We start from the raw sequence: 19,014 nt of genomic DNA, 5'->3' as shown, positions 1-19,014 counted from the left end.
CTTGATGAGATAATAAATAAATGATTATGTCCTCTAGAAATAAGGACTCACTTCTGACTCTGGTTGCTGAGACTGGAATGCTACTGATGCTCTAGAGCTCGTGCTTCTAAACCGATGGTATAAGACACCATAGTGCAAATACGTCAGTATATTAAATGTACTGGTATGCATGAAAGGTAGGGTGAATGCATAAGGTTCATATGCATGAACAAAACTGGCTAACTGACTAATATAAACGTGAGAATACATGCATGAATACATAGTAACTATTTCTGAGATCAAGATAACATGAATTTATTGATAACTAACATGACTGATAACTGAATTCTGATGACTAATATAACTGATGACATGATTGACTGTATCTGACAGTCCTAAATCTGATGGAACTAGCTGAGTTCTGTACTGTAACTGAGTTAACTATATTTGATAGTCCTGAATTCTATAGAGCTATCTAAGTTCTATTACTGAGACTGAATGACTGTATCTGAAAGTACTAATTTTGTAACCGAAACTATGTGAAGTAGTTATCTAATTGACATGACCCTAATACGCCATTATGGCTGATTTAGGGTCCAATCTGTAACCCCAATTGGAAGAGTGTCAATACTACGCCACTGGTAAGGACAAGCTGTGAGTGACCCTCATCTGACAGTGTCCCCAAAAGAGAATGGTGGGGCCCTCATCTGACTGTGCTTATCCATCCCAAAAACCCTTATCTGACAGTGTTGATGCCTCAACCTATTCTAGCTACATAGTTCTGGAATGCAAGGATGGCTTCTAAGAATCACACCTTCAGTTGAAAGTGTGTGTTCTCATCCTCGGGTTCACTGGTGCTAATTCCTACTCCCATATGAATAGACACTAATCATGGATTACTGAACTAAACTGTACTGAATTAATTGAGTTCTATTTACTGATGGAATAGTATTGAGATTACTGTATTACTGAGCTTTCCTAAGTCACATTATTGACTGAGTTCTATGGATCATGTCTTGACTGTGGATATCATGAAAACATAACACTGGTTCTAGGCACACAACTAAATTGTTGGGTACAAGTACCCCAGGACTCGATGCAAAGAAACTGACAAAGCATGACTTTCTTAAATACATGACCTACGTCATAATTCATAATTCAATTATTGAGGCATTTCATCAAACATATGACATGCATAAACTTGTACATAAAGGGGGATTTCATATTATCATACTAGTATGACACTTTTCTTTTAGATAGACATTTAATCAAACACATGAGGAGCATGCTTTGGTTATACCATCATCAACATATCTAATAATCATGAATACATCAATTAACTTGTAATTTGAAAGGGGTTTATCATGATTTTTATGCATTTCTTCATATACTAGGGTCAAGCATTGAAATATGTAATTTAAAACATGAATCAACACCACACAGCATCATGTACATGAATTTCAATTTAATCCAATCATAAACATTCACAAATATACAAATCATGGATTTTGGAAAGAGATTCTTGAGCTTCATGGGTGAAAGAGACCCATGAATCAACATATGACATACCTTAGTTCTTGATTTAGCAAAGATTGTCGGAGAGACTTTCTTGAAATTGAATCCCCAATTGAAACCCTAGTTTGTTCTTGAGAGAAAATTGAGAGAAAGTTGTATATTTGGGTTCCAAATAGCTGAATCTCGTGTTAAAGGGCTTAAATAAGGGTGGGAAATTGATCCTTTTAACCCTGGACACTGGAATTTGACAACTGGGAAATTGAGGGATGATGCGATGTGGAGCCATTGCGTTGCCACTTCTTTTGCGACCTGGAAGTTTGGCGCGACGCGCCACTATCGGTGACCCTTATTAGAATTTGACAATTGCCATTTTCTCCTGTCGCGTGGTGCGCCACTGACTAATATGGCGCTGTTTTACGATGAGAACTTGAAATAGTCATAACTTGTTACCCGATTATCAGATTTAAGTTAGTTTTATATAGATGAAAATCTTATTGAATTTTCCACATGACAAAAAGTGAAAATCTTAAAAATTCCTCATGGAATAAACATCATTCAATTTAGAAGCTAATACTTGACATTCTTGTATCAAAAAATTTAGTTAGGAAACTTCGGGGTATTACAATATTTGTGTGAAAATAAAATCAACTCCCTTTTATTTATTTATAATATAAAATAACATATTTTATTAATAAAAAAATTTAGAAAATGACTCCTCTTGTCTTCTTAAAGTTGGTTTTAATTTGTAAGTTATTGTTCAATGAATTTTTCACCCTTTTAATTAATGTATAAAGATTATTTATTTAATGGATAAAAATTTTAAATTGTCATTTCAAGTATCAACTTTTAAAAAGTGATGAGACCTTGAATTGACTGATTTAATGCTATGTGTATTAAAATAACTATGTCGACTTAAGTTTGCAGATCGTATTAAATAACGTACAAAAAAACAATGCCGATGTATAATTACAGAAAAATGTAAAAAACAAATAAAAATATAATTATCTTTAAAAATATATTATGATATAAAGAGTTAAAATTAACATGTAAAAATGAATTACAGTGCTATGTACGTATGCAGATAACCATGAAAAATATTAAAATGATAATAAACTGATAAAATTTTAAAAATTTACTAAATTAAGGATAATTATCAATAAATTATGTAAAATTAAAATATGACAGTAAATTGATAAAATTTTTAAAAGAATCATAATTATCAATAATTCTTTAACAATTACAAATAATGAGTGAAAAATTGCATTTTGTGCTATTTAGCGATCAGAAAGCCCGAATGCGTTAGTTTTAAGCATGGAGAGTCAAAATTAGGTGTCAAAAGTATTGTCTTAGTATCTCTTTTAGTTTATTATTTTGTGATAGTTTACAGTTCGTAGATGAATGTCGATTGGCTTTGACAATTTTTGTGTCTAAACTTTAAAGTTAATTATATTATTTTGATATGTCTTTTATCGTATTATTCTGTTGTAATTTACAAGTGGTAGATAAATATTGGTCGACTTTGATGAATTTTTTAGGTATAAGTTAGATTTAATTATATTATTTTAATATCTCTGCTTTGAGAATTTTTTTTTTGTAAAGGTTAGGTTTAGTTGTATTATTTTGATATCGCTATTATCATATTATTTTGTTATAGTTTACAGGTGCTAGATGGAGTGTCAGACGACTTTGAGAAAGTTTTTGTATATAAAGATTAGATTTAGTTATATTGTTTTGATGTTTCTATTATTATATTATTTTATTGCAGTTTACAGGTGATAAATGAATGTCGATCGGCTTTTAGAAATATTTTTGGTAAATGTTAGGGTTAATAAATAAATTCTGCATCCTTACATACTCAAAGGATATTGAATTTAATTATTGTATTCATGTTTGTTATTTAAACAAATATACTATTTAATGTAACACTTGAACTTATTAAAGTGAGATACACGCGCGAGGCGCGTACACCTAAACTGCTTAATTATTATAAGTCACTAACGTATTAGAAAATTAATAATATTTAATAAAAAGAGTAAAATAGACATTTATGACATATCTGCTTCAACTGCTTCAATCGTGATTTTACTATATTATCCCAAATTAATTATTATTAATTATTTATGTATTAAAAAATTAATAATATTTAACAAAAAGGTAACATTGACATAAAAATGATAAATTAACTCTTGATATTTTTAATTAACTTGACGTTTTATATTGGGTCCACTTAAACTTTTTCTGCAAGTATTTTTTTATATTAATTTTGCTATATTATTTCTAGGTAGTTATTATAAGTCATTAAAGATATGCATGCTTCGTTGCATCAGTTGTAATTTTACTATATTACCTTTAATTAATTATTATAGGACACCGAAGCATTAAAAAATTAATAATATTTCATAAAAAAAGATAAAATAGAAACAAAATGATAAGTTAACTCTTGATATTTTAAATTAACTTGATGGCTTTGTAGACATATAAATTTTATTCAAATTAATTTAAAATATATTAGTTCAAATAAATGTGACGAATTAATGCGCTTGGATTAATTATTTAAAGGTAAAATTACAGAACGTAGCATACTTAAGACTATAATTACAATATATAGCAATACTTTCGCAAAATTATAGTTTATAGCAAGAGTAGAATTATTTTGCCCATTAATTAGACAAACACCTGTTTTACTCCCACTACTTTACCTTTTTATATTTCCACTCTACAATTTCACGTCCCCCAATATAGCCGCATTTTCTACCCTTTTTTTCATCTCTTTTTTAATCATTTTATTTTTTTATTTTAATTTTTTTCTTTCCACTTTATTTTCTCTCTTCTATTTCTCTTCTTTTTTTCCTTTTTCGTTTTTTATTTATTTTTTTCTTTTTTGTTTTCTTTTTTCTTTTTCCCTTTCTCATATTAGATAATTATCTTCATAATCTTTAAAATATCTAAATAAAACATCATTACTGTTTTTATTTGTTTCACTCTCTTATATCTCTGAAAGGATGTGAACCAGGGATTTGGATGACACAATTTTCCGCCATCCAAATCCCTGGTTCACACCCTTTCACCTTAAATTAGCTCATGTCCTCATCCAATAGACCATATAGATCATTATTTTGCTCGATCGCAAAGTGCACATTCTTACCCCTAGATTCGCACAACTGGTTCGGAGAAAGATACTATGCTAAGGTTAGTATAGAATTTTCTCACCCAATGCTCATTTTATCGATAAAGATTGGAGGCCAAACAACTCCACCCAGTGGCTACTAAGTGGTCATGAAATGCCAGGAGCTTCTCCAGCACTCTGTCCAAACAAATTCCTCTCTTAGGGAGAAATTTGGTTTTGGGGAGGTTTGCATAGTATTGATTGTGGCATTTTGGGGAGATGAATTGAGTTTGATCATATTCTTCCATATTGAGCCTTGAAAACCTGAAATAGCATTAATCGTCCACATTTACATGTGAAAACTATGCTATGTTATCAATTTAAGATCATGGGATGGTGCCATGATGGGTTATGGTCAATAAATGGACTTAGCAAATTTTGCGTCTAGGACGAAAAACAACCTCAGATGCCGCGATCACGGTCCACTGAGCCGCGATAGCAGTGACAGAGGATATTTCAACCAAAATTTTCAAACACTCAATTTGTGGAATTTCAATTCCAAATTGTGTTTGAAAGCAAAAGCATACATTAAGAGCAAAGAACATGGTTCCTAGGTACGCGATTTTGCCTCAGAACATGGAAAAACTAACATTGAACTCGATTGGATATTTAATCGAGCTCTTAGTGTGCACAACTAATTCTATGAAATTTAAGAAAATTTGGGTACCCAAGGATTCCCCAAATATGTGCACACCAATTACAACAACAGACCACACCACACAAGCATAATTCAGTAAAGATTTGGCATAAAAAACACAATTATAGGCCATTCCTAAAACATGAGTTTTAAGGCCTAAATATACGCATAAAAACCATTCCAAACCATTTAAAACATTTAGGGTTCCATTATCAAGTTATAGCATGCATATTTCAATGAAAGTCAAAAAATTTAACAAAATATATTTTCCTAGGCATTTTATCAAACATGTTTGGGGCATAGTATATCCAATGCCAAAACCTTGTACTAATTAACAATTCTCATGAAACCAAATATTGAAACCACCATAATAATCTGAAAACCAAAAGTAAAAGACATGAGAAAACCATAACCAACCATTATAAAGAAAACCCCTACATATATTTGAAAACCCAAATTTATAATAATTATGCCATGAAAACAATTCATAAAACATGCATTTAGTTGGAACTAACAATGAGGGAGGAGTAACATGCCTTATATTGAGAATAACATGAGAAGAAATTACCCCTATGAGCCTCAATTGACCACCTTGAAGGAAACCCTAGCTTTTGCTTAACCAAAAAAACTTGAGAGATTTTGAGAGTTTAGTGTTTGATTGATTGCAAAATGGTTAATGAAGCCTCAAAAGGTGTTTTAAGTCACGGGGTCCCAAGAAGATATAAGGGGAAATATCAAGAATACCCCTAACTTAAATTGTATTAATTTCCCATGGGACGGTGCGACCCACCCTTTATCCATACCCTAGGGTACAAGTGGTACCACAACTCGTACCCTAAGCAGAATCTCAACCCCCATATTGACCAGCCTACCACTCCTATGTCCTAGGCATACCTAGTCATACCCAATCATACGATTGGTACCCATAAACCATATCCTAAGCAGAATAGAATCACTTAGGTTATGACATAGGACATCATATAAGTTGCATCATACGACTAGCACCCCATCATATGACCCTTATAGAGAAGTCATACCTTGAACAGTAGCAAATCCAACCACACTGATTGACATACGAGTGATAACCCCTAAACAGTACTCCAACATACAACTAGTACCCCTAATCGTAGGATGTTCAGAAAGTTCAAAACTCAGGAAATTTCTAAGGATCAAAACCCAGGGTGTTTCAGTCTCCCCCACTAGGATCATTTGTTCCCAAATGACAGACAAGGTAGTACCAGAGCGAATCACACTCAATCATAACCATTCCAACCTTTAGCTAAGTCAGAAAACAAAGTTGCAAGGAAATCAATCTTTATTTAACCAAGTTAGAAAACAAAGATGTGATCAAGAACACAGACCTTCTGCAAGACTATTTGGAGAAGAAAAAAACTATAGATACATGGAATATATGTCCTATTTTTCTTCCCAAATAGCTTCTTCCACCCTGTGGTTCAGCCATAGAACCTTAACCGAAGATACTTCCTTGGTCCATCACCGACGAACGTACCGATCCATGATCTCAATCGAAATCTCTTTATAAGAGAGAGAATCTGAGAAACCATATCCTTCAAAAAGAACAATTGATGAAGGATCACGTATCCATATTCTCAACATAGAAACATGGAATACCGAATGAATAGGGTGAAAAATAGAAGGCAACACCAATTCATACGTCACATTAGCAACCCTCTGCAAAACCATATAAGGACCAACATACTGGGGACTAAGCTTCCCTTTTTTGCCAAACTGCATTACTCCCTTCATACGAGACACCTTTAGGAACACTCTATCCCCAACCTCAAACTCCAAGTCCCTACACTTTACTTGTCCATAGGACTTTTAGAGACTCTAGGAAGCCTTAAACCTATCACGAATCACTTTTACCTTCTCCATAACCTGTTAAACCAAATATGGGAAAAAATATCCGCCTCACTAAACTTAAGCCACCCAATAGGAGATCTACAACTCCTACCATACGTCGCCTCAAAAGGGGCTATCCCAATGCTAGAATGGTAGCTATTTTTGTAAGCAAACTCTATAAGATTTAGATGCTCAACCCAATTACCACCATAATTAATCACACATGTCTGAAGCATATCTTCCAATATCTTAATAGTCCTTTTTGCTTGCCCATCCATCTATGGGTGGAAAGCAATACTCAAACTAACCTTAGTACCCAATCTCTTTTGAAATGACTACCAAAAGTGAGATGAAAACTACATACCACAATCAGATATAATAAAAAAAGGTAACCTATTCATTTTTACGAACTCATGAAGATACGACCTTGCATAATCCTCTTCCAAAAAGTTAGCCCTCACTAGCAAGAAGTGAGAAAACTTTGTCATCCTATCCATGATGACCCAAATTGAATCAAATTGGTTCTGAGAATGAGGAAGACCGAAAACAAAATCTTTATTGATCACCTCCCATTTTAATTCTAGAAATTCAATCATGATATAAACCCCCAGGCTTCATGTTCTTAACTTTCACTTGTTGACACACCATGCATTTGGCCAAAAAATTATCCACATCCTTCTTTATACTATTCCACCCATACATCTCCTTGAGATCATGATATATTTTCGTCGAACTGGGATGAACAATAGAGCACAATTCATGCACCTCAACTAATACCCTTTCTCATAAACCATCAACATAAGGAATATATAACCTCTCTTGGTACCTCAAGGTACTCTTACCACTGATCTCAAATACCATTACTTTTTTCTCGCCTACATCACCCTTTATATTTATCAAGATAGGATCTAGAAATTTCTTCTCCTTGATCTCTGTACCGAGAGATGATTGAACTATTTCTTGCACCTACACACCACTATTCCCGAAGTCCAAAAGGAAAACTCCAAGATTATCCAAGCGGTGGATATCCTTCACCAACTCCTGCCTCTCTTTATCCACATGAGCTAAACTCCCCATGGACAACTTGATAAATCATCAGAAATAACATTAGCCTTACCTGGATGGTAGTGAGACTCATGTCATAGTCCTTGAGAAACTCAAGCTATCATATCTACTTGATATTTGGCTTTTTTTTGAGTGAACACATACTTTAAACTCTTATGATTAGAAAAGATGTCAATGTGTACTTTATACAAATAGTGCCGCTTGATTTTCTATGCAAACACCACCGCTAAAAGCTCCGAATCATGATTAGGATAGTTCCTCTCATGAACCTTCATCTTCCTAGAAGCATAGGCAATCATCTTACCATGCTGCATCAAAATGCAACTAAGTCCCACCCGGGATACATCATAGTATTCCACAAACCCCTCAGTGCATTCAGGCAAAGTCAGAACTGGAGCCAAAGTTAGCTTATCCTTTAGCCTTTTGAAGCTAACCTCACAAGCATCCGACCAAGATAACTTTATCTTCTTCTAAGTCAACTTAGTCAATGGGGCAGCAATCATTGAAAAACTTTCCACTAACATCTTATAGTACTCATCCAAATCTAAGAAGGTCTGAATATATAGGTTGGAGTCGTGGGTCTAGTCCACTTATTAACCACTGCCACCTTTAGTGTATCCACTATGATCCCCTCACTAGAAATAATATGCCCTAAAAAGTGACAGTATTTAGCCAAAACTCATATTTTGAGGATTTAACATATAACTGTTGGGTCTTTCAAGGAATGTAACACCACATGGAGATGATTGGCATAATCCACCTCACTCTTAGACTATACTAGGATGTCATCTATGAACACAATGACAAACAGATCCAGAAACTAATAGAATACCCTATTAATCAAATCTATTTGGGGCACTGTTCAACCCAAATAACATAACTAAGAACTCAAACTGCCCATACCTGGTACGAAAAGATGTCTTAGGGATATCCACCTCCCTAATCTTAAGCTGGTGATACCCAAATCTAAGATCTATCTTAGAAAAGAATTTGTCACCTTATAACTAATCAAATAAGTTATCTATCCTTGGAAGAGGATACCTATTCAACTGTTACCTTATTCAACTGCCGATAATCAATACATATCCAAAGAGAACCATATTTCTTACTACGAATAAAAATGGTGCACCCCACGGGGACACACTAAGATGATGAAGCCCTTATCTAAGAGATCCTTAAGTTGCTTCTTAAGTTACCTCCACTCAGTCAAAGCCATTCAATAAGGAGGAATAGATATGTGTCCAAAACCAAATCAATCCTAAACTCAATCTCCCTAGCTGGAGGAACACTAGGAAGATCATCCAAAAAGACCTCAGGAAACTCATTTACCACCAGAACCAAATGCAAAGTAGGACCTTCTAATTTAGAATCTTAAACCTAATACTAAATAATAGAGACACCCTTTAGATATTAACTCCCGAATCTTAATATATGTTATAAATTTCCCCTTAGGATCTAGGAAACCACCCCCCAGTCAATAAACAGCTCACCGAGGAACCTAAAGGCAACCTTACCAGTCTGACAATCTAAGGATGCATAGTAGGAGTGTAACAATTCCATTCCCAGAGTGACATCAAAATCCACCATATCTAGTTTAGTCAAATCCATAAAAGTATCCTTACAACCAACAGATACCACTTACCCATTATAGATCTTTTAGCAACATAGAGTCACCGACTGGGTTAGAAATAGAAAAATAATCCAAAATAACCTCGAGATTAAAAATCAAGATACACAACCATAAATGGGGTCACACAAGAGAGAGTGGACCCTAGATCAAGTAAATAATACACGTCACGTGAAAAGAGTTGTAACATATTAATCATAATATCCAGTGATGCACCATACTCTTGTAGAAATACAAAAGCATACAACCTATTTCGGCCTGTGCTGGTACCAGAAGTAAAATCAGATTTAGAAGCAGTACCCTTCGGTAAATGAGAACATGAAGAGGAAATTGGAACCTTATTTTCTCCCTAAGTAACCTTACCAACCTGATAATTTCTAAGCATATAGATGTATGACCATATTTGAAGTACATATCCCTCACCTCATCACAGAAGACCTAATATAACCAACCATAGAACCTATAAAAAGGACATAATGAGGCTGACTGAGATCCAGTAGCCTGAGATTGGGCACTCTTTTCCCTAGAGTTATCACCACCTTACTGATGCCTATCACCCAACTACTTTGGGTAAGGAGAACTAGTTATAGAGACAGAACTAGAACTCCCCCACTTTTTTCTGCCACTTACCACTATCCCGACCACTTTGCGGTTGTCTAATCTTCTTAGAGAACCTTAACTTCTTACCTTTCCTTTCACCTATCTAATCTTGCTTTCTCTTTTTCTCCTCTACCTATTACATATGACCAACCAACCTAGAGATATCCTTGTCTTTGATCAGCAATCCAATCTTGCTTTCAAGGATCAAATCCCGAGACAGTCCTGAAGCAAACTTTCTCATCCTAGCCCTCATATCCGACACTAATTCCCGATCATACCTAGACAACCTATGGAATTTCAAGTCATAATCCTTGACCAATATCTTTCCCTATTTTATATTAACAAATTTCTCTGTCTTTGCTTCCCTCAATTCCCAAGGAAAGAAGGGGCCCAAAAAAATATTAGAGAAAGTCTCCCATAAGAATGACTACTCAACATCACCCCTTGCCTTATCCCATTCCTCATACCATTGGTACGCCACATCTTTTCGCTGATAGACAGAAAAATTCACCCTTTTCATCCATAAATCCTTTAGGGTCCTCCTCTACCTTAACACCAGTAAAAGTTGGAGGATTCATACGCATGAACTATCCAACCCTTATAGACTCAGAAGATACAAATTTAAATCACTATACTCAGCCTGAGATGCTACCAACTGTGCAATCACATGAATCGATTGACGAAACTTTCCATTCGTTACATCTACCTATGGAGGACTAGAAGGAAACAGTGAAACTCTAGAAACATTAGGGATGGGACCCCTAGATTGAGTATGTATCCAATTAGACCAACCATAGCCACAAACAACTTACCATTTAACCATTCCAAACCATTTAAACCTTTTATACCATTTAGGGTTCCATTACTAAGTTATACCATACATAAAATAATAAAAGTCCAACAATTAAACCAAAAATATTCTCATAGGCATTTTATCAAAAAAGTTAAAGGCATAATATCTCTAGAGCCAAAACCTAGTACCAATTAACTATTCCAATGAAACCAAATATTCAAACCAGTATAATAATATGAAAACCATAAGAAAAAGTCATGGGAAAACCATAACCAACCATTATAATAAAAACCTTTAATATACTTTTGAAAATACAAAAATGATACAATAATTAGGCCATGAAAATAATTCATAAAACAAGCCTTTAGTTGGAACTAACAATAAGGGAGGAGTAACATGCCTTAGATTTAGAAAAAGACGAGCAGAAATCACCCCTATGAGCTTTAATTTACCATCTTAATGAAAACCCTAGATTTTTCTTAACCTAAGAGCCATGAGAGATTTTAAGAGAGTTTAGAGTGTTTGATTGATTGCAAATAGGTTAATAAAGCCCCAAAAGTTGTTTTAAGTCATGGGGTCCCAAGGAGTTATAAGGGGAAATATCTAGAACACCCCGAACTTAAACTATATTAATTCCCTATAGGAGGGTGTGACCCCCCCTTATGTACCATAGGGTACGAGTGTTACCCACCACTCATACCCCAAGAAGAATCTCAATCCCACCACTAGCCAACCTACGACTCCTAAGTCCTAGTCATACCCAATCATACAATTGGTACCCATAAACTGTACCCTAGGAAGAATAGAATCACTAAGGTTAAGGCATAGGACATCATACGAGCTGCATTATATCACTCGCACCTCATCATACAACCCTTATAGAGAAGTTGTACGTCAAATAATAACAAACCCAACCATACTTATCAACATACAATTTATGACCCCTAAACTATACCCCAAATACGACTAGTACCCCTAGTCGTATGATGTCTAGAAAGTTTAAAATTTAGGAAATTTGTAAGGATCAAAACACAGGGTGTTTTAACAACGATATTACAAAGTTGTTGAAACAATCAGAATTAGAATACGAGGTTGTTTGACTAAAGTTTCTACCTAGTAGAAAATTTGAACCAACAAAGACTTTAAAATAGGGAATCAACCCTAAAAGCCAAACGAACTTCCTGATAACTAAACTATCAGTCCCAGCAGGTCATAGATGACTTGGAGCAGCTATAGAAAGCTATGACAATAGAAATTAGTGGTAACATGGAAAATAACCATAAGGATCATTACACTATCCACTACTAAATGGACTTTTGTCAACAAAAGTAGTTAGGATGTACCTATAGTCTCAAACAAGTGAGGATAATGGGTTCACATCTTGCACTCAATCTCCCAAGTAGTCTCTTCTAAAAGGCAGTGCCTCCACTGAATCTTAACTACATGAATCTCCCTAGTGCACAACCTCCTAACATTATTAGCTAAAATAAGCGCAGGCTTCTCCAAGAAGGTCAACCGCTCATCCAACTGAACTGAATCTAATCTAAGCACATAAGACAGATAAGAAAGGTATTATCATAACATAAAAATGTACTCACTCTGTGAAGAATCTCAAAAGGCCTAATATATCTGGGGCTAAGCTTGCCCTTCCTATAGAACCTTATCACACCCTTCATGGGCGACACATGGAGGAATACCCAGTCACTAACTCCAAATATCAAGGAATAAAGCCTATGGTCTACATAGAGCTTCTACCTACTTTGAGCTGCCCTCAACCTACTCTGAATTACCTTGACTCTATCCAATGACTCCAGGAATAAGTCAGTACCATGGGGTCTAACCTCAAAAGCCTCAAACCATCAAATCAGGGAATAACATCTCCTATAATTCAAAGCCTCAAAAAATGCCATCTCAATATTCGAATGATAATTGTTCTTATATGCAAACTATGCTATGGCTATGTAATGCTCACGCTGACCTCCAAAATACATAACACATGCTCAGAGCATATCCTTAAAAATATAAATAGTTTGCTCTGACTTCTCATCAGTCTATGGATGGAAAGCTGTACTGAGGTCCACCTGAGTACCTAACTCCCACTAAAAAATTCTCCATAAGCTATGAAACCCTATTTAGAAATGATGGATATAGGAATATCATGTAAATGAACAATCTCACAAACATAGAAATGGTCTAACCTCTCGACACTGAAGGACATCTGAATAGGAACAAAATATGCTTATTTGGTTAATTGATCCACAATAACCCAAATACCATTGGCACTATGGGAAGTGTGAGGCAGACCACTTACAAAGTCCATGGTAATCCGCTCCCATTTCCACTTGGGAATGGGCAACCTCTGAATCAATCTGCCAGGTCACTGATGCTTGGCTTTTACTTACTGACAATATAGACAATAAGCTACAAAGTTTACCATATATATCTTCATGCCACTCCACCAATATATCTCAAATCTCTATACATCTGGTTGTATCTAGATAAATAGAATATCTAGAGCTGTCAGACTTATGCAAAATCAATAGAAATAAGTTATCAACCCTTGAAACACAAATGCCACTATAAACTCTCAAGATACCCTTAGAATCTCTGGTGGCCCTCTTGGACTCACCACTCAACACATGATCATGAAGAATTCAATGTATCTTATCCTCAAATTTGCGATCCCAAATCTACTCAAATAGTGAGTACCTAGCCTTGACACTAGAAAAAAATCCTCCCAGGGTCTAAAATATCAAGTCACACCATTAAGTTGGCTAAGGACTAAAAGATCTGAGACAATAGTCTCTAAGAAATTGAAATATAGGTCGAGATACCCATACTCACTACCTTTCAGCTCAAGGCATCTTCTACCATATTTTCCTTGATTGGATGATACAAAATGGTGATATTATAGTTCTTCAGCTACTCCATCCATCTACAACACGTAGCATTTATCTCTCTCTAGGTCATAAGATGTTAAAGATTATAATGATCTATGATAATCTCATAATGCACACCAAAATATAATGCCTCTAAATGTTATGAGCAAAAACTACTGCCGCCAACCCCAATTCATAAGTAGGGTAGTTGAGTTTATGCACCTTAAGTTGCCTCAAAGCTTAAGTAATGACACGAATCTGATGCATCAATACACAAACCAAACCAACGCTAGAAAAATTAAAATACATTATAAATCCCTCACCCACAATAAGAAGAGACAAAATAGGAGCCAAATTAAGAAACTCCTTAGATAAAAAGATGTAGAAGTGTAGTATGAGTACCTAAACATGGGTACTTAGTAGATACCATAGGTTGATTGAGCTTAATTATAGTTTAAGTATAAATAAAGTACGTGTATACAATCTAAAGAAAATAATTAAAGGATGGTCATAGAAATAATACGCTATGCTAAATGAATGTGGTAAATCAAAAGAAAGTAACCAAAAAGAAGAAAAAATGCCTAGTTATAACCTAACTGGACCCTTAAAGGCCCAAATGGCACATATAAGGAGAAATAGACCCAATCAAGCCCCTATAAGCACTGTGGGTTTAGTCAAGGAGTAAAAATAAGGTAAGGATTAGATATAACAACAATGAAAGTAAAATAAGACAAACTATGTAATATGCATACCATATACTCCCTCTCCAATCATAATCATAATTCTTACTGGTTATCACTTAATTCCAAACCCTAGATTAGTAATAATAATAATAATAACTGCCAAACTTAAATGGGAACTAGTCAATAATAATAATAATATAATAATTGAAAAAATCTAAGTGAAACTAATGGATAATAACAATATAACATATGCTAAATTCAAATGAGAACTAATTTATAATACACAATATGACAGGTGCCAAACTCAAACTAGAACTAATGGATAATAAATAATACCAGGTTCCGAACTCAAACTAGAACTTTAGGTAAGTAATTTATGGAAATATACAAAGTTTATTATTATTTCAAATTTCATCTATTCTTTTGTCCCATTTTAGAAGCCAAATAATGAATGGAAGCCATATTTCATTTTTTAAGTTTAAAGTCACAATTTGAGGTCAAAATGTTAAAAAGGAAAGAACCTCAAAGCTAATAGGTTTAATGCTAATGATTAAGGCAACCCAATCCCACATGATCATCTCTCAAAGATATTATATAACCAAAATATATCTAAATGGGCATTATTCAATAGTAACCTATCTTAAAAAACATGATAAGGCCCCTACAAGTCTCAACAACCTAACCTAAGGCAACAACTTATCCAAACATAGGAGAGGCTTCACAATCTCATCCAACATCCCTAAATATATTATGTATAATTTTAGAGGATATGAAAGTACCATCCCAAGGGTAAAAAGGTTGGAATCTACTTGAAAAGCCCTCTAATTGGGTAAAATAGGTGACATCACTAAATGAATATTTGAGGTATAATAACCCACCAAAAATAAACATATCATTACACTAATATCATAGCAATGAAAAGTATAGGAGAATGGTAAGCCTAACCTACATGGAGGTCGCCAAAAAGATGTAAATTCCTCTAAAATAGAGCTTTTTTTTTTTGTCAGAATCCTTTGACTTTTGAAATGCTATAAAAATAATATATTACATATCAAAATAATAACATCGATACCCATATTATAAATTTTTTCTCTAGGTTATAAATTAGGATAAATATAAAATAGTAGGGTGTAATGACCCTTTAGGTTATTTTTCATATTTCTGCTGATTTTCATTGAAAGGGCTTTCCCATAGCTGCCCCAAGTCATTAAACTTGGTAGGACTGACAGTTTGATTATTATGTAGTTTGTTTGATTTTTAGAGTGAATTCCATATTTGGAAATCTTCACTGATTTTGAATGGCCACTAGGCAAAACCATCAGTAAATAATCTCGGATACATATTCCAACTACTCCAATAGTTCTAAAATATTGATTTTAGACTAGGTAGACCTTTGGTTTGGTTCCTAATGCACCTGATCTCAGTTTGACCTATTGGTTGGAAAGTTGGAAAATTAAAAGTATGGGTGCAGGACCCATATTTCATTGAAATGACCTCAGATGAAAATTTTGACTTTTCCATCATATCCAGAATGTAGATTAGGCTAAGGGGACTGTTGGTTCAGGTCCCAAGTCTTCCAAATTTGTTTTGGGTTATTAAGAAGATTTTATGAAAAATAGAACTATAGGTGTGTACCCCTCTTTGTTCCTAAATGATCTAGCATGAAAGTTTTGATGATTCTATTGGATTTGAAATGTGTCTTATAGCCTAATTTCACTATTGGATCATGTTCATAGGATTCTGAATGAGTTTTGAGGTCAAAAATATATTTTTAACTTTGCTGATCCCTAGTGCTCAAAGGAGATACCATGTTCACCATAGGGTTATTACAATCTCGATAGTGCAATTTCCATCCCTATATTGCGATAGAAATATATCCATACCTAGTATGGCTGTAAAAGTGCCCTTTAGGCTGCATTTTAGCCATTGTTGACTCATTCTTAATACCTAGAAACCCTAAATGAGTGTGATAAATCAAAATTGAGTCATTGGGGGTGACTTAGGAGCTTTATTAAAATCTTTTATTGTGAATATCTTTTTATTTAAGGTATGAATCCATCAGGTTCATGCTTTAATTTCTTGGTTTTTGACCCAAAACTCCAAAATATTTTAGGGCTTGATTTTAGCCCAAACTTAGATTGGTTCTCACCCATTTTGAGGGTTTTTATTCCATGAGATTGATATCACATTGGGCTGACCTTAAAAATGGGACTTTCATAAGTGGGACCCACTAAGGTTTTTATGTCATTTTTTGACATAAAGAACAATGGTGCAATATGGATATCTTTATTATCGTATTGATGAGTAGATTATGATTTTGATAGTATGATGGAATTTTTGGATTATGAAATAAAGAAGAGCTTTTGGTGAACAATGTAATGATTTGTGGTTCGGCTTTGAGGTAGCTTCTATTTACTCTTCTTTATCAGATGATACATGTTATGTATTGCGAGTAAATGTTAATGTTAAGTTTGATTATTGGTAGAATGAATTAGTATAGTATATTTAAGTTTGATATCCTTTTTAAATCCTATTGCCTCTTTCCTAGATTGAGCTAACTTATACCATGGATACGATATGATGGTGGGTAAGGGATGTGGTTTAGGTGTTGAAATTGTGGTTTGTATGATTAACCTTTGTTGAGCTAGTCTAGTGATCTTAAAATCCTAAATTGAATATAGTTGAACTAAATGCCCTTATTTCTAGATGAAATTTCTATCTTAAGATAGGTTATGGCTTACTTGACATCTACAAGTTGAACTAGATACCTTACTTGTGACACCCTGATTTGCTAAACCGGAATGCTACATGGTGCTCATGACCCCGAGGGACCACAAGCTAACCCATGACTAATATCTGTACTTGTATACTGCAAATCATGATATAATAATGCGGAATACATAGAACTATAAGGCCAAAAGGTTCAACTGAATACAATCATGTGGGTGAAAATACCCAAAACAACTCAATCTAAATGTAAATCTGAACATAAATCTGAAAGCCTCTAAACTATCTGAATAAGGAGTTGAAGGAACATGTCTCCAACTAACTCCGTAAAATTGAACTGAAGAAATAAATAAATGAATCAAATCATACTGTCCTCGAATCAATGAGGACTCGCTGTGTCTCTACGATTAGAATGCTACCGCTACTGTTGGGCTGGAGCTCGTATCTTGGAATCTATGGTGTAACATGGAAAGAAAGCACCATAGCAAAAATACGTCAGTACAACTGGAGTACTGAGTATACGAGGAAGGTAGGCTGAACATAAAGGGTTTCATGCATGAACAAAACTAACTGACTAATATGAACGTGGGAGTGCAAATACACATATATAGAAACTGGGACCGTGAATACGCGATAGCATGACCTGTCAAATAATACATGGTTTACTAATAACTGTCATGACTGATACTAAAACTGATAACATGGACGACTGTATCTGATAGTCCTGTATATACTGAAATCTGAAGAAAGCCCTGAGTTTTTTTACTGAGACTGATACTAAAATTATGGGAAGTAGTGTTTACCTGACATGCCCTATCTATGCCGTTATGGCTAAGATGGGGTCTAATCTCTGCCTCGACTGGAGGGGTGTCAATACCGTGCCATGGGTAAGGATAGCCTGTGAGTGACCCTTATCTGGTGGGTACCCAATGAGAACTGTGGGAACCCTAAATTGACAGGTTAAGCCACCTCAGCAACCCTAATCTGACGAGTTAAGATGTCTCAACCTATGCTGGCTACGTAGTTCTTGAACACAAGGATGAGTACTAAGAATTATACCCTGAACTGGCGGGTGAGTTCCCATCCTTGGGTTTACTCGGTGCTAACCTCTACTCCCATATGGAGGGATTGGACATGAATAACTGACTGTGCATGACTTAATCTTACTGAATTCAGTTGACTGACGGAATGTTACTGATATTTGACAACTGATTAAGATCATGAGGTTTTCCTGAGTCACATGACTGAGTGAAGTCTATGGAATCATAGCTTAAGTGCGGATATCGTGAAATATAACATGGATCTAGGCACACAACTATAGTTTTTGGGTACAAGTACCCCCAGGACTTGATGGAAGGAAACTGACACACATAACTGACTTGATCATAAGAGTAGAGTCCATAATTTATAATATCATAAGTAGGGATCTCATACTAAGCATGGTTATCAACAATGTATTGCATGGAAAGGATTTCATATC

This window comes from Capsicum annuum, chromosome 4 (assembly GCF_002878395.1).
Source record: "Capsicum annuum cultivar UCD-10X-F1 chromosome 4, UCD10Xv1.1, whole genome shotgun sequence".
Lineage (NCBI taxonomy): Eukaryota > Viridiplantae > Streptophyta > Magnoliopsida > Solanales > Solanaceae > Capsicum > Capsicum annuum.
Note: the sequence above shows the minus strand (reverse complement) of the source record.